Below are 26751 nucleotides of genomic sequence, written 5' to 3'. Positions count from 1 at the left end.
TTGGCAATCTTTCAGAAGTGGTGTGCCGAGTCTTCATTTATTCACTCTAATTTAAGGGTTCGCGTGCCGGTAATACATTTTAATGTTTTTAGAAGGTCTCTTTCTATAAGTCTATAATATATAACTAAACTGTTGTTGTATGTAAAGTAAATAAGGTTTTTAAAATGTTTAAGAAGCTTCATTTAAAATTAAATTAAAATGCAGAGCCCCCTGGACTGGTGGCCAGGGCCCGGGCAGTGTGAGTGCCGCTGAAAATCAGCTCGTGTGCCACAGGTTGCCTACCCCTGTTATATAGGGTATTCCATGCATCTGGAGACATTAAATGGGTATAGGTCAAACTTTACATATGTCTGTATTATTCCTTAAAAATCATTTTCATGGGCATGTTTTCCATAACAAAAACTATTTTTATATGTAATCTAGAATGTACCTTTTTAAAAAAAGATCCTTTTGGGGAAATAAGTGCTTTTATGTTTTGTTTTGAAAAGAAGCTTTCAAGAAGGAATGCAGGGGGATGCTTTCTTTATAGTGGGTGAGAAAAACAGTCTGTCATCAATGTGTTTTGAAGAACAGATGAACTTTTGCTGTGATTAATTATGAAACACTGAGGAAAAAGCCCCACTTGAAATCTGTCATGATAGTTTTAACGACAATGTATATAATTAAACAGTAAGCCATGACAGGCAAAACATTTCTGGAATATTACTGAGTGCCTCAGATGCATTTTAAGGTACAAGAGTAGATTGGTAGGACCTTAATTCTCCTGATCTAGCATTCATTTTTAATTAAATTAAATGTGGTGGACAGGGTCTTGGAAGAACTGATCTATAAATTGTACTTTTATTTTGAGAGCTCTTTCATGAGGATCACTTTTGGGAGTTGACACTGTTGTTTGTAGAGAAGTATGACTGCTTTGTGAGGATATTTAGATAGTCAACGGCTCTGTTTTGCTAAGATATCTCCCTGCCCTGGGACATGCTTTGAGAAGGAGACTTGTTCATTCCATAGTTCTTGGATGATGGCCCATAAAACAGTGAGTGTTAAATATATTGTATGCAACACATGTCCTAATAATCTATTTTTTTTAAGTGCAAAAATTGCCAGGTGAAGCACAGGGCCGGCTCCATGGTTTTTGCTGCCCCAAGCGCGGGGAGAAAGCACAGCGGGCAGGCTCTCACTGCTGCGCTTCCTTCTTCGGCAGTCCCTCCCCCCCGAGAGGGACTGAGGACCCGCCAAGAAAGATGCCGGTGCTGCCCCCCCCCCCTCCCTCCTCCCCTGCTTGCTGTGCTGGTGCCTGGCCCCTGCCTGGGCCCTTAGGTGAAGCACTACTGGGTGAACTAGTGATGTAGAAAGGGTTGGGTGATGGTTTTGCTTTTGTACATATGTGCCATTGTAGCACAATCAACAAAAAAAATAAACATTAATAAAAAGAATGGACTAGAGAAAATTGGGCTGAAAAAGGCTACTAACTCTCACAGACTCTCATCATTGATTTCATGGCTGCTTTGGATGAGGCCTTTTCTCACTGAGGCTTCTGGGTTTTTTTTTTTTTTTTTTGCTTGTTAATGTCTAGCTCTCTCTCTTAAAATTTGTGTATTTGTGAAAAAAAAAAAAACAAAAGAAAATTTAATTATATAATAAATATCAAAACCAAACTCAAAAAAAAAAAACTTTTTTTTTTTTTTTTTTTTTTTATATTGTATATACTTTATATATACCTACTTATATATATAACGCGAATATAACTAATATAACACAAATTTGGTGGTGGGGTGGTGTGGTGTGGGGCGGGTGGGTGAAGTGAGTTGGTGGTTGAAAGTCCAATCAATGGTGGTATTTTTTTTTTTTTGGAGATTTTTTTTTTCCCAAGGCCAGCGTTATATCAAGGTAGGAAAGAGAGCGTTGTATTTAAACTAAACATAAACAGGGGAGCAGAAATACTTTTGTTACCTGTCTTGGTAGCTGTCATGACCTGTCGCTAATATCGTCTCATTGTTTCGTGTTACTCCCCTGTATCCATCTGCTGTGATTTGCCTTATATTTAGATTGTAAACTCCTTGGGGAAGGCACAGTCTGGTCTGATTTCACCTCTCTGAGCAGGATTTCCTATTTCCAAACCTGACCTGATTGCCTGGAATGAGTGGAAGAGCCATGGGTACTGGTGGGCTCTGAGTGGTTCTGGTCTATGACTGGCATTATGGTAATACAAATAAATAACTGTCAGTGCATTAACAAATTGAACTCCCCATGCAAGAGTACTGTGATGGAGAGACAACAACCAAACAAGCCCCACCGTATCATTGCACTAGAATTGCAGCCACTGAGAGGTTTGAGGTGGGAACAGGGAGGGTCCCTCTTCCTCAAATTCTTAACCTATTTTTGTTTCCCATCAATATGATGGCAGTATCTTCACATCTTCTTCTGTCTTTCATGGCTACAGTGTTTTTACCACTGTGTTTGCAAGCCGTGAATCTTCATGTCTAGCTTCTTTAGTTCCTGGAATCAAGCAAACATATTTCCCATATTTATGACAGACAGATTCAGAGGAAAGTGAAAACACAAGTATAGGTAACATGCTTGGACAGACCGCTGACATTCTTTGTCAACCCTACCCCCTAATACAAATGCACATTCTTTTGGGGAAGATTTTAGCATTCACAAGTTTGAGTGGGGTGGGGAGGTGATGAGTCTAATCTAAGGTGGAAACCTCTTAATTCTACTCTATCCTATATATAATGTTCTTAAAGATTGTAGTACTGTACTTAGTATATATTCAAGCCATTTAGCAAGGCTTAGCTATGTCATTACTGGCATCTTTCATAAAATTACTTAATTACTTTTTCTCTCATTGAAAACTCCTCCTAGTAGAGCAAGCACAGTGTGTCGCACGTCTATGAATAGAGAGGAGCAAGGCAATATTTAACTAACACTTTTGGTTTTGGAGGACTGGCAAAGAGCCTGGGAAAATATAATTCAGAGTGTGTTATGGGGGGGGTGAGGGTGGGGAACAGAGGCAGAACAAATTGACTGTGACCATCCTTCAGCTGATACAGATGCTCTGCTGTGAAATATCTATAGCTGTAAAGATTATGCATATTTTGAATAAGTTATTCTGCCTTCATTGTGTTGGACAGTACCCCTCCCTTGATGGAAATTCAAAAGTCAGAAGAGAACAGCTGTTTTCCCTCCTGCATACTGAAATGCTCCCAGCTCAGTGCAGGGGAGAGTTGCACTTTTTGTTTTTCCTTCGGCGTGGGGCTGTGGTTTCCATTGGTGGACTTATGTTGGTGGAAAGAACATAATTGTCAGCGCATGTCGAGTCTGGTTTTCTCTGTAAATTTCTGGAATTAAGAAGGGACACAAATGAACTAGAATTTCAGAAAGTGATTATTTTATTCAAAGTGAAGGAAGGGAATTTTACAAGTATCTGCACAAGTAACTGGGCAGATAAATAAATAAACCTCTGTGGGACTAGAGAGAGAATAATGGAAATGGTTCCACACAAGTCAAGACCATGGGATTATTCAAGAAACTGCAGATTTATAAATGCCAGCAGCTGCAAAATGCAGTGTAGTTGTCTCTTTTAATATCTTGGGACCAATACAGCTACAAGGTGGGTGAGGTAATATCTTTTATTGGATGAACTTCTGTTGGTGAGAGAGACAAGCTTTCAGACTTGTACAGAGCTCTCCTTTGGCTTGGGAAATGTACTGTCACAGCTAAATACAAGGCGGAACAGCTGTGGCGGCAGTGGAAACTCTGAATGGAGACAGAATAAAGGAACACTTAAACACTTTGGAGAGAAAGGTATAACATTAGCCGATGGCTGAAAGTTGAACCTAGACACATTCAGGCTCAAAATAAGGGGTACATTTTTGACAGTGCGAGTAAAAAACCATTGGAAGAATTTACGAAGGCTCATGGTGGATTCGTCATCACTAACTATTTTTAAATTGAGGTTGACTTTTTTTCTAAAAGATCTGCTCTAGGAATTATTTTGGGGGAAGTTCTATGGTCCATGTTATACAGGAGGTCAGACTAAATCATAGGCCAGAAGGGGACCATCATGAATGTGAAAACTGCGATTTGCTTAGGACACGTCTGAGTTATTTTTAAGGGGCGGTCAAGAAATCTGATACAGTGATTGACCTGAGGAAGTCATATGCATAACTGACTTGGACTTGAGGAAGGCATATACAGAAGCTTAGCTAATGTTGAGGGGTGTGTGTGTGTGAGAGTTGGGGGGGGGACGGGACACAAAAGTCAAGTAAAAAACAAAAGTCAGAAAACAAGCCAAAATGAGGAAATGCCAAACAGATCTACACAAAGCAATAAAGAGGGTGGGGGGTGGGGGGAGAGAGAGAAGAAGCACACCTCCCACTTCCTCAGCAACACTTACTGGGTCAATTACCTTGTGCATTTGCTAGGCTTGGCAGAATGAGGGGCTGTTGGGGAGCTGATTACTGTCCTCAGGGCACCCCTTCCCCCCTGGGTTAGAGTAGCTAGGGGGCTCCAACTGAACTCTGGTCCCTCCTGCAACACATCTTTCCACACTCCCTGAGATAGAGGCTGCAAAGTAGAAGGTGTCAGAGCCAGTTCTATGCCTGTGGGGCCTCTCCCATGCTGGGGTAGAGGTATGGATGTCCTCAGCTGACTACAGACAGTTTCTCTCCTTTGCAATACAAAGGGAACAGAGCGGGTTTGAGAATCTAACTCATTGTACCTAGAAAAGGATATTCCAAAACTGGAAATCATGGCAGAAAAATATCTACAGAAATTGTACTACAGCTGCAGTTTCCTCTAGTGTCCAGAAATCCTATTAGTGTGAGGTTCAGAGTACTCCTGCACAATATACTCCTTTCTGATTGGCAGAGCAATTCTGAATGTGGGCCTCAGTAGCATAAGAGGGGCTGTTAAGTAAAAGGGCATAGCATGGACTATAGTGGTGATGTCATTAGAAAGTATTCACTGTACAGTCTAGAAAAAGCTTTACACCTCCACCCCCTTATTATTATTAGGATTTTAAAATATAAATCCTTCCTTAAAACTCCCCTTCAGTTACGCATACAAAAAAACTTGATGATTGCAAGGCTGCTGATGTGCTGAGATCACTGTTTGTTATGCTGACCAGTATTGTCTCATTGTTTCCTTGTACAGTAATATTATTGCTAACTAATACCTTCATCCCATTTAGCACATTTGTCCGATTTCAGAGGTTCTGCCAACACGTATATCTATGACTTCATTTGGAGCAGGTGCTGAGCACCTCTGAAAATTAAGCAATATACCTGTTGTGCTCTAGGTTTTCTTTCAGGTTTGAGCGGGTTAAAATTTGTCGTCTGACCTGAGGAAGAACTGTGGGAAAACTGCTGATTGGCACTTGTATTGTGCTGATAGAATGTGGCATATTTATGCGGACAAATTAGTAACTTGTGTATTTAAAAATGTTGGGTGCTTGTGAGTGAAAGAAATTGTGACTGAGTGACACATGGATTGGAATTTAGGATGTATATAGTTGAAAAAAATATTTTTTCTGTGGGATACTGAGAAGGAACATGTGACAATTTGTTCTAATCACCCAGAAGTTATGGACTGTGTTGTGCAGGAAGTTTAGACTAGGCAGTCCGAGTGTTTCTTTCTGGCCTTAAAAATGTGCTAGTTATACGAGACCTGGTGGAGGTGTAACAAAGTAATTCAGTTAAGAATGATATGGAATTGGACAGGTATACAGTTAAGGGCAGATGCTGGCTTATGCAGCTATCTTGGGAGAAATGTGAGGTTTTGAGTCTTGGAACAAAATATTTTGGAAAATTTTTCACAATACATTTAACAAATAGTTTTTGTTAATCTCCCTGTACTCCCTTTTGATTTAGAAAAAAAATGTAGTGTGTAGTTCCCTCCTCCTCTACCCCGTTTGAAGTGTCAAAGGAGGGAATTTTAAGAAGGAATACGCCCCTAAAATATTGTCACAAATTATCGAGAAGGAAAAAGTGTTATGGATAAAATGCTAAATATTTTGTATGGTGTATATAATAGCAAGAAAACGAAAAGCAAACAATTTTGGATGCGCAAAGGCGTACTGCATAGATGAATTTATTTGGGCAGTTAGGTGCGTGTTGGGACTAGCATGCACATCTCTGGTCTCGAACTAAAACACAGCTATGTAAAAGCTGTTACATAAAATGAGTTTGGGTGAAGTGGTATTTAAATGCCACAACAGATCCACCCTTTTTATCTTAAATTCTTCTGAGACATCTATCTGATATAATCTGGCATAGAGCAACAACTAGGGTTAGCATAAATCACTCACAAAGGGAGCCCCAACTCTCTGTCTTGACTTTCCAGAAATATGCGCTGCTCCTCTTTTCCTCCTGGGACTCCATGGGAACAGATTTCAGTAGTGGGGGAAGGCCCTTTGCTGGGGAAAGGCTGTCCTGAAGTGATGGAACTTGCAGTTATACTCTGAAAACTGTCTGGTTTGGTCTGATGGCTTCTGGGACGGCATTACACATTCAGATTTCTCCTGCTTTCGCTGTTGCGCCTGTGCTCAGGAATTTTTATATGGGGCTTAGCTATAGTGTCCCTTTTAGAGTGTCCCCCAACTTGTTTGTTTGGGGATTGATAAGTGGTCTCTTCAGGCTTGTATATGTGAACATTAAGGCTATGTCTACGCTACAGCTTATGTTGGCATAATTTTGTGTTGCTCAGGGGTGTGACTAAATCATTGTGCCCCCCCCCCAAGTGACATAAGTTACACTGACATAAGTGCCAGTGTGGACAGTGCTATGTTGGTGGGGGAATAGTTAAATAAATGCTCTAGTGTAGCCGTGCCTTTAATCCATGGCAAACTGGGATGTGTCTGCGGACTGTCTGTGTGGATCCTGCTAATGCCCATTAATAGTTTGTTAATGTGCTTTGCTCTAGTTTTATTTCAAGGAGGACTAGATCAAAGCATATTAACAAACTGTTAATGCATGTTAGCAGGGTCAATGTGGATGACTGGTCCTTGGCAGACTAGTGGGGAGTAAATTTTCACCCCAACTTTCCAGGAACTAAATGCTCACATAGACAAGTTCTTATATAGCCTGGTTGTAGCCCATTCAAAGCGTTGTAGATTAGGAGTAAAACTTTAAACTCAATCGGTGAATTAATATGGAGTCATCAAGAGTCACAGAGCACAGGAGTGATGTGTTCTCTCTGGACTTTGTTGCTCAATAAATCAGCTGCTGGGTGATGTGAGAGTCTGTCTTCAGCCCAGGACAGAAGGAATTGCAGCTGTCTAGCCTGGTTGGTAATGAAGGCTAGACCAGGGGTAGGCAACCTATGGCACACGTGCCGAAGGCGGCACACAAGCTGATTTTCAGTGGCACTCACACTGCCCGGGTCCTAGCCACCGGCCCAGGGGGCTCTGCATTTTAATTTAATTTTAAATGAAGCTTCTTAAACATTTTAAAAACCTTATTTACTTTATATACAACAATAGTTTAGTTATATATTATAGACTTATAGAAAGAGACCTTCTAAAAACATTAAAATGTATTACTGGCACACGAAACCTTAAATTAGAGTGAATAAATGAAGACTCGGCACACCACTTCTGAAGGGTTGCCGACTCCTGGGCTAGACTATCACAGTGCCAAGGACTTCGTTGGAGAAGAAGGGATGTGCTTTCTGGGCTCATGAAGGTGGTAGAGAATGTTCCATTCTGCTACTGTTTGTGTCCAGGAGCAGAGAGGAATCCTTCTGATTAGTGGTTGGGTATCTCAGTTGTCAGCGTTCCAGTAAGTGCTTCAAAGTGTGTGTGTGTGTATGTGTATTTTCTCCTTCCAGTTGTCACCATTTTTGTTGTTTTCCTTCTTCTCAAGTTGGAAGAGTTGGCATTATTTTATTAAGATCATTCGGGACAAAAGAATGGCCTGATGCAAGGCAATACATTTCTTAGAGGAGCCATTTCTAATTCATTCTAACTCCTAAGCTAATTAATGGGTTCACTTATAAATTCTCAAAAAATTCATTCCATCCTAAAAGAGAGAGTGCTGTAATTTTTGGGGAGGATGCACTATAATCTTGTTGGGTTTTGTATTTCAAACTCTACTTTAATTATAGAACCACAACCGGGGCTTCCCTAATTGAGCAGAGGGAAGGGGGAATAAGACTCACTAGTAGCTGCTGTCACACTAGTTCATTTCCCCTCCCTCCACCTTCTTTGAAGTCAGTGCATCTTATACAAGTTCAAACGCTTCATTAACTTTCAGCAAGAAAACAGAGTTGTTTCATAATTAACCATGTACAAATTATTGGGCTGCTGGAAAATAAATTTAGTTTTAAAGAAAACTGTGACCAGTGGCTGCTCCTGATTGTTGTCCGTGCCTCCAGCCCTTCTTTGCTACACTTACGCCTACCTTTTCAGAGTTCCTCTCAGTCTTCCACTGCAGTTGCTAGGCTCCTTGATGAAATGCAGGCCATTTGACTGATGTCATCTTCTGCTGCTTGGGGTGTCTGGAGTAGGTTCCCTTCCCCCCATGAAGATGAGCTATGCTGTTAAAAATTGTGAAAGTTGAATAGAATTGGGATCATGGAACATATACTCTGTCTTGGTCTAAGTTAGAGCAGTTCTTAAACTAAGGGCTGGGAAAAGCCGACAGGTGTGGAGGAGCATGTGGTTTGGACATCCCTTAGGGGAGGATCTATAAATGGAGATTCCCTATGTCCTAATAAGGAGGAGAGGATGGATGATGATAAAATAAAGGTAGGATCTGATGAGAAACAGTCAAATGGGAAAAAAAGGCTCATTCAATTATGTCATGTAATTGCAGGCAGCTAAAAAGTGACAAGTTTTTAAAGTGCTTATATAGACGTCTAGCATTGGTAAATAATAAGATGGGTGAAGTAGAGTGCCTCGTATTAAACTAGACTATTAATATAATAGGCATCACAGAAACTTGGTGGAATGAGGATAATCAATGGGACACAGTAATACCAGGGTACAAAATATATCTGAAGGCCATAACAGGTCGTGCTGCTGGGGGAGTGGCACTATATGTGAAAAAGTGTAGACTCAAATAAAGTAAAAATCTTAAATGAACCAAACTGTACCATGGAATTGCTGTCCATGGAGATTCCATGCTTTAATAAGAAAGAATATAGCAGTAGAGATATATTGCAGACCATCTGACCAGGATGGTGATAATGACTGTGAAATGCTCAGGGAGATTATAGAGGCTATTAAAATAAAAAAACTCAATAATAATAAACAATGGGGGGTTTCAACTATCTCCATATTGACTGGGTACATATCACTTCAGGAAGGGATTCAGAGATAAAGTTTCTTGCCACGTTAAATGACTGCTGCTTGGACCAGCTAGCCCTGGAACCCACAAGAGGAGAGGCAATTCTTGATTTAGTCCTAAGTGGAGCACAGGATCTGGTCCAAGAGGTCCAATAGCTCGACCGCTTGGTAATAGTGACCATAATATAATTAAATTTAACATCTCTATGGTGGGGAAAACACCAAAGCAGCCCAACATGGTAGCAGTGAGAGGCAAAAAGGCCTCCTTTAAAAAGTGGAAGTTAAATCCTAGTGAGGAAAATATGATGGAGCATAAACTCTAGCAAATGAAGTGTAAAAATAGAATTAAGAAGGCAAAAACAGAATTTGAAGAACAGCTAACCAAAGACTCAAAAAAATAATAGCAAACATTTTTTTAAGTACGTCAGAAGCAGGAAGCCTGCTACTGGGGGGGCCACTGGGTGATTGAGATTCTCAAGGACAGTAAGGCCGTTGCGGAGAAACTAAATGAATTCTTTGCATCAGTCTTCATGGTTGAGGATGTGAAGGAAGATTCCTAAACCTGAGCCATTCTTTTTAGGTGACAAATCTGAGTAACTGTCCCAGAGTGAGGTGTCATTAGAGGAGGTTTTGGAACAAACTGATAAACTAAACAGTAATAATTTACCAGGACCAGATGGTATTCACCCAAGAGTTCTGAAGGAACTTAAATGTGAAATTGCAGGACTACTAACTGTCATCTGTAACCTATCATTTAAATCAGCTTCTGTACCAAATGACAGGGGGATAGCTAATATGATGCCAATTTTTAAAAAGGGCTCCAGAGGAGACCCTGGCAATTGCTGGCTGGTAAACCTGACTTCAGTACTGGGCAACGTGGTTGAAACTGTAGTAAAGAATAAAATTGTCAGACACATAGATGAACATCATTTGTTGGGGAATAGTCAACATGGTTTTTGTAAAGGGAAATCCATGCCTCACCAGTCTACTAGAATTCTTTGAGGGGATCAACAAGCATGTGGACAAGGGGAATCCAGTGGATACAGCGTATTTAGATTTTCAGAAAGACTTTGACAGGGTCCCTCACCAAAGGCTCCTAAGCAAAGTAAGCAGTCATGGGATAAGAGAGAAGGTTCTCTCATGGATTGATAACTGGTTAAAAGATAGGAAACAAAGGGCAGGAATAAATGGTCAGAATGGAGAGAGGTAAATAGTGGTGTCCCCCAGGAGTCTGTTCTGGGCCCAGTCCTATTCAACATATTCATATATGATTTGGAAAAAGGGGTAACAGTGAGGTGGCAAAATTTGCAGATGATACAAAACTACTCAAGATAATTAAGTCCCAGGTAGACTGCAAAGAGCTACAAAAGAATCTCTCAAAACTGTGTGACTGGGCAACAAAATGACAGATGAAATTCAGTGTTGATCAATGCAAAGTAATGCAAATTGGAAAACATAATCCCAACTATACATATAAAATGATGGGGTCTAAATTAGCTGTTACCACTTCAGGAAGAGATCTTGGAGTCATTGTGGATAGTTCTCTGAAAACATCCACTCAGTGTGCAGCAGCAGTCAAAAAAGCCAACAGAATGTTGGGAATAATTAAGAAAGGGATAGATAATATGACAGAAAATATCATATTGCCTCTATATAAATCCATGGTACGCCCACATCTTGAATACTGTGTGCAGATGTGGTCGCCCCATCTCAAAATATTGGACTTGGGAAAGGTACAGAAAAGGGCAACAAAAATGAGTAGGGGTATGGTACGGCTTCCGTATGAGGAGAGTTTAATAAGATTGGGACTTTTCAGCTTGAAAAAGAGATGACTAAGGGGGAATATAATAGAGGTCTATCAAATCATGACTGGTGTGGAGAAAGTAAACAAGGAAGTGTTGTTTTACTCCTTGTCATAACACAAGAACTAGGGGCCACCAAATGAAATAAATCAGCAGCAGGTTTAAAACAAACGGGAAGTATTTTTTCACACTATGCACAGTCAACCTGTGGAACTCCTTGCCAGAGGATGTTGTGAAGGCCAAGACTATAACATGGTTCAAAAAAAAAACTCGATAAGTTCATGGAGGAGAGGTCCATCAATGGCTATTAGCCAGGATGGGCAGGGATGGTGTTCCTAGCCTCTGTTTGCCATAAACTGGGACTGGGTGACAGGGGATGGATCACTTGATGATTACCTGTTCTGTTAATTTCCTCCGAGGGCACTTGGCATTGGCCACTGTTGGAAGGCAGGATACTGGGCTAGATGGACCTTTGGTCTGACCCAGTAGGGCTGTTCTTAAGTTATATCAACATAGCTACAGTGTTCAGTTGTGTTTTAAAAAAAAAAAAATGCATGCTCCTGAGAACCAAAGCTTTGCAGACCTAACGCTGGGACTTACTTACTGCCATTTGGGATGGGGGATTGCCAACGGCAATGAAAAACCCTCCTACTGCTGTAGGAAACATCTACGTTATGGGTGCTACAGCAGCACAGATGTGGTACCAGAGCTGTGCTGCTGTAGTGGCAATAGTATAAACACGGCCTCTATCAATTTCCCTACAACCCCTCCCCCCGCTGCTGAGATTCTCTTGTTCGCATACTTGGAAGAGTAAAGGTCAAAAAACTAGTTACATTTATAGTGTGTTGTGTTTTATTTTATTTTTATTACATGTGACTTCCTTTTCTATCCTCCTTGCTCCTAATAAGAAGGTTTGGGCTCCCTCAAGATCCTATCCATTATTCCTTTTATTCCCCTCTGTTCTCTCCAAAGCCTCATAGAGTGTGTGTGTGTGTGTGTGTGTGTGTGTGTGTGTGTGTGTGTGTGTGTGTGTGTGTGTGTGTGTGTAAAAGCCACAAAACAAAAAAAGTGGTAGTTTTTGCCCTGGGGCTGAGGTGGGCTAGACATGTCTCCCTTTGGAGACCAGCCATTAGTTAGCTAGAGGAGGCCACTTCATAGTTGAATGAAATCTCTTTTATTTCCCTAGGTTCAGTACAGTGCCTGCCATGTCTCCTTTCTTATGACCTGAGGAGGAGAATTGAACTCTGATGTTCCTCCCAACTTCCTTTACACATGGCAGTGCCTTCCCTTACACAAGAATGCTGGACAGGCCCCTCTCACATCTTTATACAGTCTTTTTTTTTTTCCTTTCTTTTTCCAGAGGGAGCGTAAGGGTGTGGACACAATTAAAGCTGAGAACAGCTAAGCTTCAGACTTTGTTTGCCTGGATCAACCGTTGAGAAATGTGCTTATTTAGTCATGAAATATTGAAGGAAATGGGTTTAGACGCATAATGTTAATGAATTCCATGTGAACTGTAGGTTTCTTTTCTTTTTTCTTCGAAATAATATCCATGATAAACAGCCCCAGTGACCTATCTTTTCAGATCTTTGTGAGCAAAGATTTCTCAGCAGTTCTTTGACCTCTTTTCTCCCAGTAATTTGAGAGAAAGGGGTTTATGTTAATATATTCTTATCACTCCTTTTATCAGGAGGCAGAGCTATATAGTTATCACTTTATATAGGGTAATAATACTAAACAAGGGTGCTAATGTGGATTTTTATCTCCATAAAAAAGACACGAGATCTATTCTTTGCTTTCTTTGACTTGAACAATTTCCAACTAACGAAAAATCCCAAATGGCGTTCACTTAAACCATTCAGTCAAAACCAGTCAGTTTTTGAATAAATGTATGACACAGTTGTGCATGGCTAAACCCTGTAGCAGCTCCATGCCAATGAGTTCCAGAATTGTAAAGAATTAATATGTTGATTAAAATAAATATTGGTATTCTTATCAAAGGCGATAATGTAAAGAGTAGGGGCAGTATCATTTGCTATGGGACTTGTTTGGACTATCACCACGGACAACTTCCCTGTACAAATCTGAATTAGCACTTCACTCCCTCCAAGATAAGTTGTAGGGAGGAGCAACAAACTTGGTGCCAGAGGCAAACTGAGGGGAAAATAAAGAGACTTAGGCTATGTCTACACTGGAAATTGATCAACAAAACTTTAGTTGTTCAGAGGTGCTAACCCCCCTGCACCGTACCTGAAAGGCAAGTGTCAGTGTGAACAGCGCGTTGCCAGCAGGAGTGTTCTCCTGTCGACAACGCGAATACCACTTGTTGGGGGTGAAAGTATTTGTTGGCAAAAGTGCCCGACTTTTAGCGACACGGCTGTGTTGCTAAAAGCTGTGTAATGTCGACAAAGCCTTAGTCCTGTGGTCTAAATGATGTGATTCATGAAGTGAAATGTAATATTAGCAGTAATATATACCATATGGGGGAGGAAAAAGGATTGAACTAAAGCAGAAACTCTTCCTCCCCCTCCCAGAATTCTAAGACTCCTTGCTAGTGGTATGTCCCTCCAGCTCTCATTGCAGTGAGGCCAGCTGACTGCCAAGTTGTGGAGTGGAATGAAGCTGGGGTATAATATAAAATGTTTCAGTTCCAGTCACTGGGTTATAAAAACACATTATAAGCACTTGAAGTACAGAGCAGAATAGCAATGCTAATCCTAGCACTGGGTATATTCAGTGTGTTACGACAGACTGACAAAAATCTATATTGGAACTAAGCCTACAAGTTCAGAGGAACATAATTTGAAACCTGTCATCTTGAATGTGATATGGTGTAGTGGACAGATGCAGTCAGCCCGTGTTGCTAATTTCAGTTTTGCACAGAAAGTAAATGCAATATAAATGAAAATTGTGAAGTACTTTATCAGGCTTCCTGTCCTTTTACTCAATAGGGGAGGGAAACGGATTAGTGAACCTTCCTCCCATCCACCTTCAAATGTCTGTTTTATTCTAATCTCAGTACTTTCCCCCTTAAATGGTTCAACTTCATGGCAACCCTTTGGGCTTAGAGGAGGCTTTATTGTGGCTATCTTGGTAACTGTCCCTGTGGCCTGGGTAGGATCATTCAAGCCACAGGAGGTGCCCTTTCCCCACTGTTCTTTCCCCTCCCTCACCTCAGGATGAAAAAAAAAAATTACATAGCAGTTCTCTTCTCTGCTGGTACAGGGGGGCAAGGATCCAAACTCTGTCTCTCTGTATGACATGGCAATGCTTGGGCTGCTTGGAACCTGAAATTATATTCTCTATGCAGGATCGTCCATGCAGTGGACAGACAAACAGATCAATCCGGTAACTACTCTCAGAAATCCAATGGAGCCTTGTGGACAACTTAGTAAAGCTTTTTTTTAGTCTGAAACAGTATTGCCAGCCTCACTGTAAAAATTGTTTTTGTATTACCATAGTGCCCCAGATCCGCACTATTGGACTTGAAATCCATTGTGCTAGGAACTGTACAAACACAGAACAGAAAGACAGTCCCTCTCCCCAGGTTCTTATGTTTCTTCCCCGTCAGGTAAGCTTGGCAGAATTCAGTTTCTTTTTTATTTTTGTTTATTTTTAAAAGCAATTTTTATTTTAAATTTTCACAATTGTGGAAAATTATGAGGCAGGGATCAGATGATTATTTAATGACCGTGGACATTGAGATTCAAAAGGTTAAAGCTTTAACTATTAAAACACAAATTCAACATCAGATGGCAAAAATACAAAGTAAATATCTGTAAATCTAATGTCTCTAGCAGCATTTTTTTTCTTTTAACTGTAAATTTTGATAGATTTTTTTTCATTGGTTTGTGTGTATATGGCGAAATTGGGTTTTTCTGACACTTACAGATTTAAAAATCTAATCCTTCCAAGTTTAGTATTAAGCACTTGTATGAAATCATAATTTTTGTTTCTCAAGGGTTTGCCTGCTCCTCCTGCTCTTTTTCCTGAAGTCACCTTCTGTTAGAGATGTTGCAGTTTGTTGCTGCAGGTGTTCATATGATTACACATACAGAATATGTGACTTTCAGTGGAGAATGAAGTGCAAGTAGATATTTAAATTAAAATTCTAGTTTAATGAAATAAGTGGATAAAAGGGTTGGTGGTGGTGGGGGAAGGGAGAACAAGGCTTAGAGACAGAGTTGTTTCCAAAGAGGGTGGTGTCTTTCTCTCTCTCTCTCTCTCTCTCCCCCCCCCCCTTTTGTTTTCCCAGAGGCATCAGGAGGTAGGAGATATCCAAGCAATATCAAAGAGGGGATATGTCCATGATCTTCCCCCATTTTACCATTTTGTTGGTCACATCCTCTCTTTGGGTGTAGGACTTGGTTGGTTGGTACTGAAGCTTCAATTGTTCTAATCTGCCCCATTGCCGTTTTCTGTTCCATAGCCAGGGTTGCTTTTCCGTGAGTGAATTTACACCAAAGACAATGGATGTGGCTTACAGACAGAAGCAGGAAGCGTCACTGTTTTAAGACTGGTGGCTTATGGGCTGAAATTTGAGAAGTTATGTATTAGAAGTTAATTGGAGACATGAAATGCACAAAAGCTGGCATGTGCCGCTAGACTCTGCTCTGACAGCTTTGGAAGGAGTATGATACTAGTTGAATGCCTGCCTGTTACCACCTCCTGGCCTGGAAACAGCCGGGTCAGAGGGGTTGAAGCTAGCAAACATCAGATATCTAAAGTTGTGTAAAGTTCAAGCCCTTATCAGTGTCTAACTTTCCTCAGATTTTTTACCTTTATTCCCCAGCTTCCTGAAAGTTAGTAATTTTTGTTTTTGAATGATGATCCTCCTGCAGGATTGGCTTTTTAAAGCTATTGCAGTAGTGAGAGGTCAGGTCATAACTCACCTTCTCATTTGTTTGTTGTTTGTGTAATGCACTTGCTGTTCACAGGCCCAGTGAAAAGGAATGCCCCAGCTTGTTCCTGCCTTCAGGTCTTCCACGTAGCAACACCTGTTGAAGTGCTTTTAAAGTCTTTTGTAATCAAAGGACAGTTATGTTTTTGAAGGAAGGGATACGTTGGTCTTAGTGCCAGGCTGATTTAAATTAATCTGACCACCCTTCTGTGTCTATATCCCACACCCTGTCAGTTTATTTTAGCATTATGCCTTTGGGCTGCAGCATGGGGTATTTTTAAATGCATTGGCCACCATACACTGCAACTTAAAACGACTTTGAGTCCACTACAGATTTGGTATTTCATACACAAGTTTACCGTAGCAGTGAATCCTGTTTGCTTTTTCTCACAGTTTTTGTGTAGATTTATCAAATAACGTCTGACTGGGTTAAGAAGTAGGTGACTTTTTTTTAAATAAATGCTTAGCTATGAAAGGCTAAGTTTGAAAACTTGAATCAATTAAACAAAAAAAAATGGTTGCGGTTGGCAAGTATTCTTACCTATCTCATAACTTATAAAACCCAAGCACTGAAAAGCAAATGCAAAACTCTGATTTCACCCACTGAGGATCTAGATGAGTTTGTAGTTCTGATTTTTTTTTTTAATAGAAGTATTTTGAATAATGATTGATGTTTTAGTGCTCTCTGGTATTAAGAGAAGAGTTAATTCTGTTTAATCTGGTTATACTCGATGGCTGATGTAGTCTGACTTTGGTCTGGATTTGTGCAGGTAGAATATAGCTGAAGGTGAATCATTTTTGTTACTAAGACATTGTGTAACTTAATTTTTCTTCTTGTGGAACACTTAGAAAAATATCATTCTTTTTCGTTTCTTTGTGAATGAAGGAATTGCATATATCAAACTGGGTTGGAGCCCTCTGGGCGTACAGTCGATGTACTTCACTATAGAAGGACTCCAAGTCTTGTCAGGGCTTAAATAAAGCCCAGCCAGTTCTGAAGCCTCATTTCTGTGGAAATGACATGAGGTACGGCGTTTGTAATTGATATACAAGATGGGCATATTGTAAAATGGCTACAAAATCTATTTGACTGACCATAGTGACTTGCTTTTTAAAGACAACAAAACTAGAATATTAGGACAAGGATGTGGATGTAATAGACATGGAAGTGTACGGGTTGTCGCTACAATGGCTTGAGTTTTGGCTTTCTTAACCACTATATTGTTGTGGGGTCCCCTCATCTGTCAGAGGAATAATACAAAGTATTCAGATTAAAATATGCAATGGTTAGTATAAATTTCAAAAGGCTTCCAAATCAAAATAATTATCTCTGGTTAACCAATGTACCTTTATTAAAAGGAACTGCCTCTAACTTACTGTACAAATACTATATTTTCTAGTAGTCTTTGATTCTTTTCTTCTTTTCCCACTTTTTTCCTTTGGGGTGTGGGTGTGTCAAATCTCAAATTTTCCAAATCTGTCATTTCATTTTACAAATAATTAGCTGTTATTTGTCCAAATGTCAGTATTTCAGCATCTTACTGCTAAACAATTGCAATACAAAAAGCTTTGCAATCTCATTACAAAATAATTATACTTCATAATGGAGAGTGTTTGTGGTGGGAAAAGGTGAATGGGTTTTTTCTTTTCTAATAGTTTAATGAGAGCTGATCCTGTAATTACAATTTACCTTTTTCCATAGTAACATATAACTAGTTTGTCAAGTCTGCTCAGGTTTAAGTAATTTCTAAAGTCCATTTCAGGGTTCCCTTTATGTGTGGAATAAATAACTAAGTGTAATTTGCATAACCACACATTTAATTTTGAAAAAGATCAATATCTTCAATATGTCTTCAAATAAGAATACAGATGTAGCAGAGATTTTATTCAGGATTTTAAAATGGCGTTTTTAAAAGGAATAAATAAATTGAATGTAGAACAAGATGAAATAATGGTGGAAAGAAATGGGATGGCTAAGAACTTTGCCTCAGTTTCCCCATATGTAAAATGGAAATAATACCAGGGTGTTGATAGACATAACTAATCCTTGGATGAAAGATGCTGCTGACCAGAAAAGAGATTTTGTCTGATCCTTCCATTTTCCTTTTTTCTTCCCGACCCCCTCCCAAACCATAATGATTGTACAGAATGCCTCCCCAAATGGAAATGCTTCTTAGTACCCAAACTTTTTAGCTTAATGCAGGGATGTCTAGTGTTTGTGATCTGGCCATTAGCAATGGAGCCTGGAGATGATTCTTTCAACCTCACATAGCTTTCCTTGTTTAGCTGAGAGACTTGATGGACACCAGCTGTGTGGAGGTAATATTCTGTGCTTTTTGGTCAATTTATTGGTAAATCCAGTGAAGAGTGTTCTAGCCGCAATACAAAGTTTTTGTGTAACACCTAAAGCCTTCCAAAGAATAGTGCCAGTTCTCCCCAGGCCCATCACAATTATTTTTATAGACTCTAATTCTGTCTTGGTTTTTTTTTTTTTTTTAAGGCCTGTTTTAAAGCATAGCAGACTTGCATGCCCCAGTGCTTATGCATCTCTGTTGCGTCTAGCCTGAGAATTTTGGGGGAATTCTCTGATTGCTCTAGTTACTTAGGCCTGGTCTGCACTAGGGGCGGGGGATCGATCTAAGATACGTCGACTTCAGCTATGCTATTCTCGTAGTTGAAGTTGATGATGTATCTTAGATCGACTTAGAATCACTTTGTGTCCTCGTGGCGCGGGATCGACAGCCGCCGCTCCCCTGTCGACTTTGCTTCCGCCTCTCGCAGAGCTGGAGTTCAGCAGTCGACGGGAGAGCGATTGGCAATCGATTTATTGCATCTACACTACACGCGATAAATCGATTCCCTGATAGATCGATCGCTACCCGCTGCTGCAGCGGGTAGTGTAGACATACCCTTAGTTAATATTGGTAAAAATGCTATGGGCTGGCCTACGGTAGTGTTCCTGTTGCTGCTCAGACTTACATAGCTGCACCACTGGTGGGAGAATTTCCTACAATTCTTAGGGCTCAGTCTTCTCAAGTGGATCAGTGTGACTGCACCTGTGTGAAGCCCCAGTGAAATAAATGGGATTTGACATGGCCCTGGGGCCTGCACTGCATTGATCCAATTGCAGAATCAGGGCCTGAGTCAAACCTGATCTGTGTTATAAGAATGGCAGAAAATCTTTCAGGGTATCTCAAGCTGCTCCAGGTGAAGTCAACAGTTTATTTGCAGATAATCTATTTTAAGCACAAAATGCTATTAGTAAAGTTTAAAAAAAAAAAAAAATTGGAATCAAATCTGCCAGTTTGCTACTCCAGAAAGTACAATACATTAACTTTCTGACAGACGGTAATTTTTGTTCATTCAGATTTTTTTTAACTTTAAGTGTGTGTGTGGGAAATATCTTGTAGCCTTCCCCCCCGCCCCAACAGTTGTTTCAACTTGATTTCAAATTTTAATGGTGATATTTTGTCTGATTTTCTTTTTGAGTGAGTTTTAACTTTTACAGAAAATGTCAGATTGGCCTGGGGATTGACACCTCTCCATTCTACTGTATTCTGGGCTGTTGTACAGTTCATTCTTTGAATAGGGCGGAATTCTTTTTTCCAATAAAATGAGGAATTTCACTTTAGTGGAAAGATTTGAAGAATATTCACTTTCTTTCCTTTAATCTTTTCAAGCTGACTTTCTTTTCAGAAAGGCCATTGTTCTTTTGTGGCAGCCTGCCCAGACTGAAGGGAGCCAGTGTTAGGAATGAAAAATATATTCACTTTGAAGAAGAAAGTTTAACAAATCTGGAAGGACAGAGACCATAAAAATCAGAAGAATAGAGCTGGTTGTTAAAATGGCTTGATTTGTAGTGACTGAAATAGTGGTAGACATGGTTCTTGAGTAGCTTAGTATCTACAAGACAGTTCCCCCCTAATATGCACACCCAGTTACACTATGCCTGTGTCACACTTGACCCACCTGCTCTACTTAAACTGGATACAGGACGTGTGGCAGGCAAACAATGGGCAAAACAATAGGCTGAATGAAAAAGGAGTCACTCTTGACTTGCCTTGTGTAGTGTGGAGAGAAATAAATTATTTATGCAGCTTTGTTCAGGTGGAAAGCTAGGTAAATTTTACTGTCTGTTCTAGGTAATGAAAATTCATGATGTAAAAGATCAGGACACTATACCCTCTGTCAGTAGTTTCTTCATTAACCAGACCTAGCCAAAAATTACTTGAAGTAAAAATTTAACAGATCACATTAATGACTTGTTATAGACAAGCCTTTCAGTCACCACAAATCAGCCTGGGTCTATGAAAGTGGGCAGTACCTTGGAATACATTAGAAACCTTTTCCAGCTTAATATAGCTAAGGAAACTCCATATGGCTGATAACGATGCACTAACTTTCTGTATAGTAAACCTCAAGCAAGTTGATCATGGATCCAGCGTTTGTTTGGCAATGACACTGGTTTAACAAATGTTTTGTGTAATCAGTTTATACACTTCTTCTCTAGTTGTGTCCTAGAAGGTGGTGTAGTTAGGTTAGATGTGGTTTGTATGTTTTCCTGTTGTCTTTTTCTTAAAGATAATGAATTTTAATCAGCTTTGGCAGATCATCTAATATCCCTTTTGGAATTGCCTTTAAGGTGTCTTGGAAGAATATAAATTGATAAATTAACCATCAGGATACTTAAAAATATTCCCTTGTTGTAATCTGTGACGTGGATTGTAGTTACCCTGCCCCTTGGATTCTGATCTCCTTCCTCCTGTGTGTGTGGGTTGAGGGTGTGGTTATTTTTTTATTTTATTTTATTTTTTTGCTACTCACCCTATCTTATTTTTCATATCTTTCTTTTCTTCAGACTCCTGAGTTGTTTCTGCTGATAATGGGATAAGGCTTTTGTGGTTTTCCTGTAGCTGGAGACTTTGCCTGGCATATCAAAGGTTTTGTAATTCTTGTAACTTTAAAATGTCTATTGATTGCTTGAAACAGGAATCTTTTTAAAGCAGTTCAACAGTCCAAGAAATTTAGATGTAATCTTTCAATATGGCTGACTAACTGCAGTAGTTCACTCTCAAGCACTGGTGTATGTTTGTCAGTGGGAGACACCAATATGTTTAGGGCTACTAAGGCCTGGTCTACACTGGGGAGGGCGGGGGTGGGTTGATTTAAGTTATGCAACTTCAGTTATGTGAAGAACATAGCTGAAGTCAATGTATTTAGATCTACTTACCGTGGTGTCTTCGCTGCAGTACGTCGACGGCTGACGCTCTCCCGTCGACTTTGTCTGCGCCTCTCACCCTAGTGGAATAGCAGAGTCAATGGGAGAGTGCTCAGCAGTCGATCTATCACATCTAGACTAGATGCGATAAATCAGCCCCCGGTGGATCGATCGCTGCCCGTGGATCCAGCGGGTAATGTAGACAAGCCTTAAGATTTACTTGATTCACTATCTTTAACTTCATTTGTTCTACTTGCTGTCTGTTTCATTAGGCAGTATCTAAATGAGCCATGAAGTGGGAGAGTGTTGATTTTATTCTGGTGAATGAAGGGTATCATTTGTGGTATTAATCCCACTTAAATTTGAATCACCAAAGACCTGTTTACATTAAGACAGTATCTCTGGGAAACACAATTATTCTTTACTAACAGTCATTGATTTATTTTTAAAGAATTGTTTTCAGGTTTCGTGTGCAATTGAGATTTTTCTTCTTGTTTATATTGTAGAAAAGCTTTCCTCTCTTAATCGAGAGGTAAAACTGTGAAATGCGTTTCCTTCTCCTACTTCATCTGCTTACAGATAATCACTGGCTGTGGCATGACTAATGCGTGGTAGGTAGGCAGGCAGGCTCTCTGTAACTCAGGCTTTGTCTACACTAGCACTTCTGTCAGTTAAAACTTTTGTCAGTCAGGGATGTGACCACTACTGTTGCTGGGGTGGTTTAATTATGCTGACAGGAGATGCTCTCTCCTGCCAGCACAGAGCAGCAACACGGGAGACCTTACAGCAGCACAGTTGCAGTGGTACAGCTATGCCGCTGTAAGTTCTGTAGTGTGACATGGTCTCAGATGCCTGACATGAGGAAACCAGCAAAAACAGGGAAGACCAGCCTTGGGGTTTGACACACTTTTTTTTTTTTTTTTTTTTTTTAAGGCTACTAGGATGATCCAAGGAATGGAAAACCTATCTTATGAAAGGAGACTCAAAGAGCTTGGCTTGTTTAGCCTAACCAAAAGAAGGCTGAGGGAAGATGTTTGCTCTCTATAAATATATCAGAGGAATAAATATCAGGGAGGGAGAGGAATTATTTAAACTCGGTACCAACGTGAACACAAGAACAAATGGATATAAACTGGCCATCAGGAAGTTTAGACTTGAAATTAGACCAAGATTTCTAACCATCTGAAGCGTAAAGTTCTGGAACAGCCTTGCAAGGGGAGCGGTGGAGGCAAAAGACATATCTGGCTTCAAGACTAAGCTTGATACGTTTGTGGAAGGGATGGTATGATGGGATAGCCTAATTTTGGCAATTGATCTTTGACTGTTAGCAGTAAATATGCCCAATGGCCTGTGATGGGACACTAGATAGGGTGGGATCTGAGTTACTACAGAGAATTCGTTCCTGGGTGTCTGGCTGGTGAGTCTTGCCCACATACTCAGGGTTTAGCTGATCGCCATATTTGGGGTTGGGAAGGAATTTTCCTCCAGGGCAGATTGGCAGAGGTCCTGGGTTTTTTCGCCTTCTTCTGCAGCGTGTGGCATGGGTCACTTGCTGGAGGATTCTCTGTAGCTTGAAGTCTTTAAACCATGATTTGAGGACTTCAGTAGCCCAGACATAGGTCAGGGGGTTTGTTACAGGAGTGAATGGGTGAGATTCTGTGGCCTGCATTGTGCAGGAGGTCAGACTAGAAGATCATAATGGTCCCTTCTGACCTTTAAAGTCTAAGTCTAAAAAGTAAAGCATTTTTCCCTAACAAGAACAAAACAAAAACAACCCACTCCCTTTACTCCTCTATTAGCAAACAAACAAAAAATATCTTCAGAGCTTTTTGGTACACAGAGAAATAAAGTAAAAAGGGGGCACAAACACCATTTTCCCTTTCTTTCTAGATCACTTTTAAGAAGTAAAAGGAATTTGGGGGTGGGGGGGATGGGGGAATCCCATTCAGAAGATGTGAGATTCCCTTGAGTTAACTGATTGGGTAAAGTTAATAATCTCTTTACACCCTGGTGAGTACAGAGTGATGGATCTTGGAGACTTTCATCAGGAGTCCTCTCTTAAAATGGCCTTTCCTAATGCTTGAAAAGGATAGTGGAGTATTACAGGTTCTTCCGTTCACAGCTCTTTTGCCTTGAAAATCCTCACACTCTTCATTTGTGTAAATGGACTCTAGGATCTGGCTTCTGCCTCTCCTCATATTGGCTGTCTGCGGCTTAGGGCTATTGGATGGGGGTTCCCTAAACCTCTAAATGCCTGAAGCTGGGACTGGAAGACGGGATGGATCACTCGACAATTGCCCTGTTCTTTTCATTCCCTCTGAAGCATCTGGCAGCGTTAACTGTTGGAAGACGGGATAGTGGGCTAGATGGAGAATTGGTCTGACCCAGTACGGTCATTCTTATATTCTTTAGTATTTAATATCTGAAAAGTCAGGGAACCTGTGATTTTGCAAGACCTAAAGGCTCTCCTTGCCCAAATAAGTTGCATGGATTACAATCTATGGCCTTGAATAGCAGCTGTCTTATTGTAAACAGAATTCATTCTCAAGAATGAATGAAATACCAGGCAGTGAAAATACATACACCTTTCTTGTCATTCCGTATTTGTTTAAAAAGTCAAAATATAGCTAGACTAAATCTATGTGCATAAGATAAATGGGTATGAGAGAGTGCATCCTGGACAAATGACTAAGGGTCATCAGCCTACTAACCTCTTGCCCTTCTTTATGGTATTTCTATGACACATTTAATACACACACATCTCTTCTTGGGCTCTGGATCTGACTCTGAATTTGAAAATCCCTGCTTGGGTTTTCTAGCTGTTCTTTCTATAGCCCCTTTACATTTCTCTTTCCTACCTCTTCCGGGGTTTGTTTACATATCTTTGTCTGGTTTATATTTATATTTATAAGTTTGTATACATATAAAAAGTTGAAAACTGTGGTTGAGCTGCTAGAATGAACAAGTAGGGGGAGGCTTGCAATTTCATGAATATGCTGGAAAATCTTACAATTGTGCATCAACATGAAAAGGTCCCCACCCAGTTGGGCAGCCACAAATAAGCATGCACAGTTCCGTGGGGGTAGCAGCAGTTGGCTGGCTTTCTTGAGCTTGACTTATTTAAAATGAAAACCTAATTTAACTTCCAGATGTGCTGTATATGGCTTTCTTTTTGATCTTTGACTTTATTTGCTATCTGAACGTTATGTGCTCCTTCTCAGCCAAGGGAGGAATTGCTTTGTGTTTTTATTTTAGGTTGGTCTACACTGGGAACTTATATTGGCATAGCGACATCGCTTTTGTGGATTTTTTTTTAACCCCAAGAGATATAGGGTGACCAGATGTCCCATTTCTAAAGAGACAGTTACGTATTTAAGTTCCCCTACAGCTCTTCTGATTTTTTTCTTAAAAACAGGCAAATTGTCCAGTATTTTCTTTTTCTGTCATCATCGTCCGTACTGAGCTCACCAGCAGGCTCCATTCTTCCCCCGCTGCCTCTGGCTGGGTTGGCACCCCAGGAAAGCCCAAGACCCTCTGGCCTGGGGTGCTGGCCAGGAGGAGCCGAGCCCTGCATGAGCCAAAGTCCTGCACAGCAGTGGCACACGGGGGTTATGGGTGGCAATGCGGGGAAGAGATGAGCTGTGTAAAGACACGGGCCAGGTCCTCCCTGCCCCACAGCTTGAAACAGCTCCCATCCCTTCCCTCCCACGTAGTGTTGAAAGGCTGCTACTGGCCCCATTCTGGTGTGAACCCTGGCAGAAATCTGGGGACCCCCTATGTTGCCTCGGGAAGGTGTGGTACCAGGAGAGGCAGGTCTGTCCTGGGGCTGTGTGTGTGTGAAAGAGAGAGAGACCCCTCCCTGTGTGTGTGTGTGTGTGTGTGTCACCCCTCCCAGTGTGAACCCTAAAGCCTTAAAAATAAGGTAAATAAAAAGAATCCAACTATGCAGTGTTTCTTTTTAATGGGCTTAGTCAACTTGATGTTTATTTGAACGTTAGTATGATTGATTGCTGTTGAACTCGCTTGAATATGAGTAATTTTACCAGGTGTCCTGTATTCAGCATAGGGAAATATGGTCACCCTAGAGAGGTGCAGCTATTACGACTTAACCCCTAGTGTAGACAGTATTAGGTCAATGGAAGAATTTGTCTTTCAACCTAGCTACTGCCTCTTGGGGAGGTGGATTATCTATGCCAATGGGAGAACCCCTCCCATTGGCATAGGTAGTGTCTACACTGAAGTGCTACGGCTTGTGTGTTCTGCATTTGTTGTTCATAAGACCTACTCGGGTTGGGGAATCACTTTTTAGTATAAAAATTAGTTTTTTTTCTAGTTTACATATCTACCTAGCCCAGGATGATCAGACGTCCCAGTAATATGGGGTCTGTGTCTTTTATATACGCAACTATAGCCCCTCACCTTCTGAAAAAGTGTCCTGTTTTTTCACACATGCTATCAGGCTAGGCAAGGGTGACCAGTCTCTTAATAAGTGCATGTATGTTTAGACACATGCATGTGTACACTGAGTAGTTTCTGCTCATTTGTTGCTAGTAGCAAGGAAGGGAGAAGAACAGAAGACTTTATGGAGTCCAATAGGGTCGTCAGTTTGCAGATCTCGCTTACTTGGGAAGTGCTTAGATTACAGTGTTGTGCATTATAGATTTGCAAGTAAAGTAAGTGTGTGCGTGTGTGCGTGTGTTTGTATGCTCATTTTATGTATAATATATATTTAAAAAAAAAACAAAACTAGCTACTCAGGCTGTTACAGAACCATCCTGGGGACTTTTTTAAACTGACAATGTTGGCAGACAGTATGGTTTAATTACATCTTATGTGGATTATTGTAATTAATTTGTTCCTAAGAACAATACTTTGCATTATAACATCTTTCATTTGATTGATGGACAAGTTATAAAAACTAAGGCTCTGGCTACACTATGAAGCTTTTAGCAACACAGCCATGCCGCTAAAAGGCACATAGTGTAGCTGCTGTTTGTCGTTCAATATGTACTTCTTGATCTTACCCAAACACTGCACTTTTAGCCAGTCTTTAGTAAACTAACTTAAATATTTATTAATTAAAAAAAGACAGGGAGAATTATTAAATGGTTAAAGTGAATCATGTACATTACAGTTGATTTCAGAGCCTATAGATCAGGATAAAAGCAGTGCTGTTAAATCTGCTAGCTTATAGCAAGTCTCTGGATCACCCAGAAGATTGGGGGTCCTCAGTCTATTGTTCAAAGTTTCCCTGTTAGAAATCATAGTCCAGAGATGTGGAACAGGAAAGAGGCAAGAAGGCATTGTTAGTCTCCAATTTATACCTCCCAGTCCATGTGCATGGAAAGTTGGTGTCTCAAACATGGAGTCAGGCCCTGCTGAGTCATTGGGCCTCCATTGTCTATATGCTTTCTGAGATGTCCTCAGGAGGGTCCCACTGGAAGTTGACTCTCCTCAATGACCCATTGACCCTGGCTGGTCTTGATGTAATTCTGTCTTGTGGGTGGAACACAATATGTTTGGGATACAAACATAGCAAAGA

At 40.5% G+C, this 26751-nt stretch overlaps 1 protein-coding gene across 3 annotated transcripts in view; it reads left to right on the top strand.

The window, feature by feature from the left end:
- The window catches only part of UTRN (utrophin), a 576172-nt gene that overhangs the window by 6849 nt on the left and 542572 nt on the right, over nucleotides 1-26751 (top strand). The gene's annotated exons all lie outside the window — the stretch shown is intronic.

This window comes from Mauremys reevesii, linkage group 3 (assembly GCF_016161935.1).
Source record: "Mauremys reevesii isolate NIE-2019 linkage group 3, ASM1616193v1, whole genome shotgun sequence".
In the NCBI taxonomy this organism is placed as follows: Eukaryota; Metazoa; Chordata; order Testudines; family Geoemydidae; genus Mauremys; species Mauremys reevesii.
The sequence above is the reverse complement of the archived record's forward strand: the minus strand, read 5'-3'. Positions and strand labels throughout refer to the sequence as shown.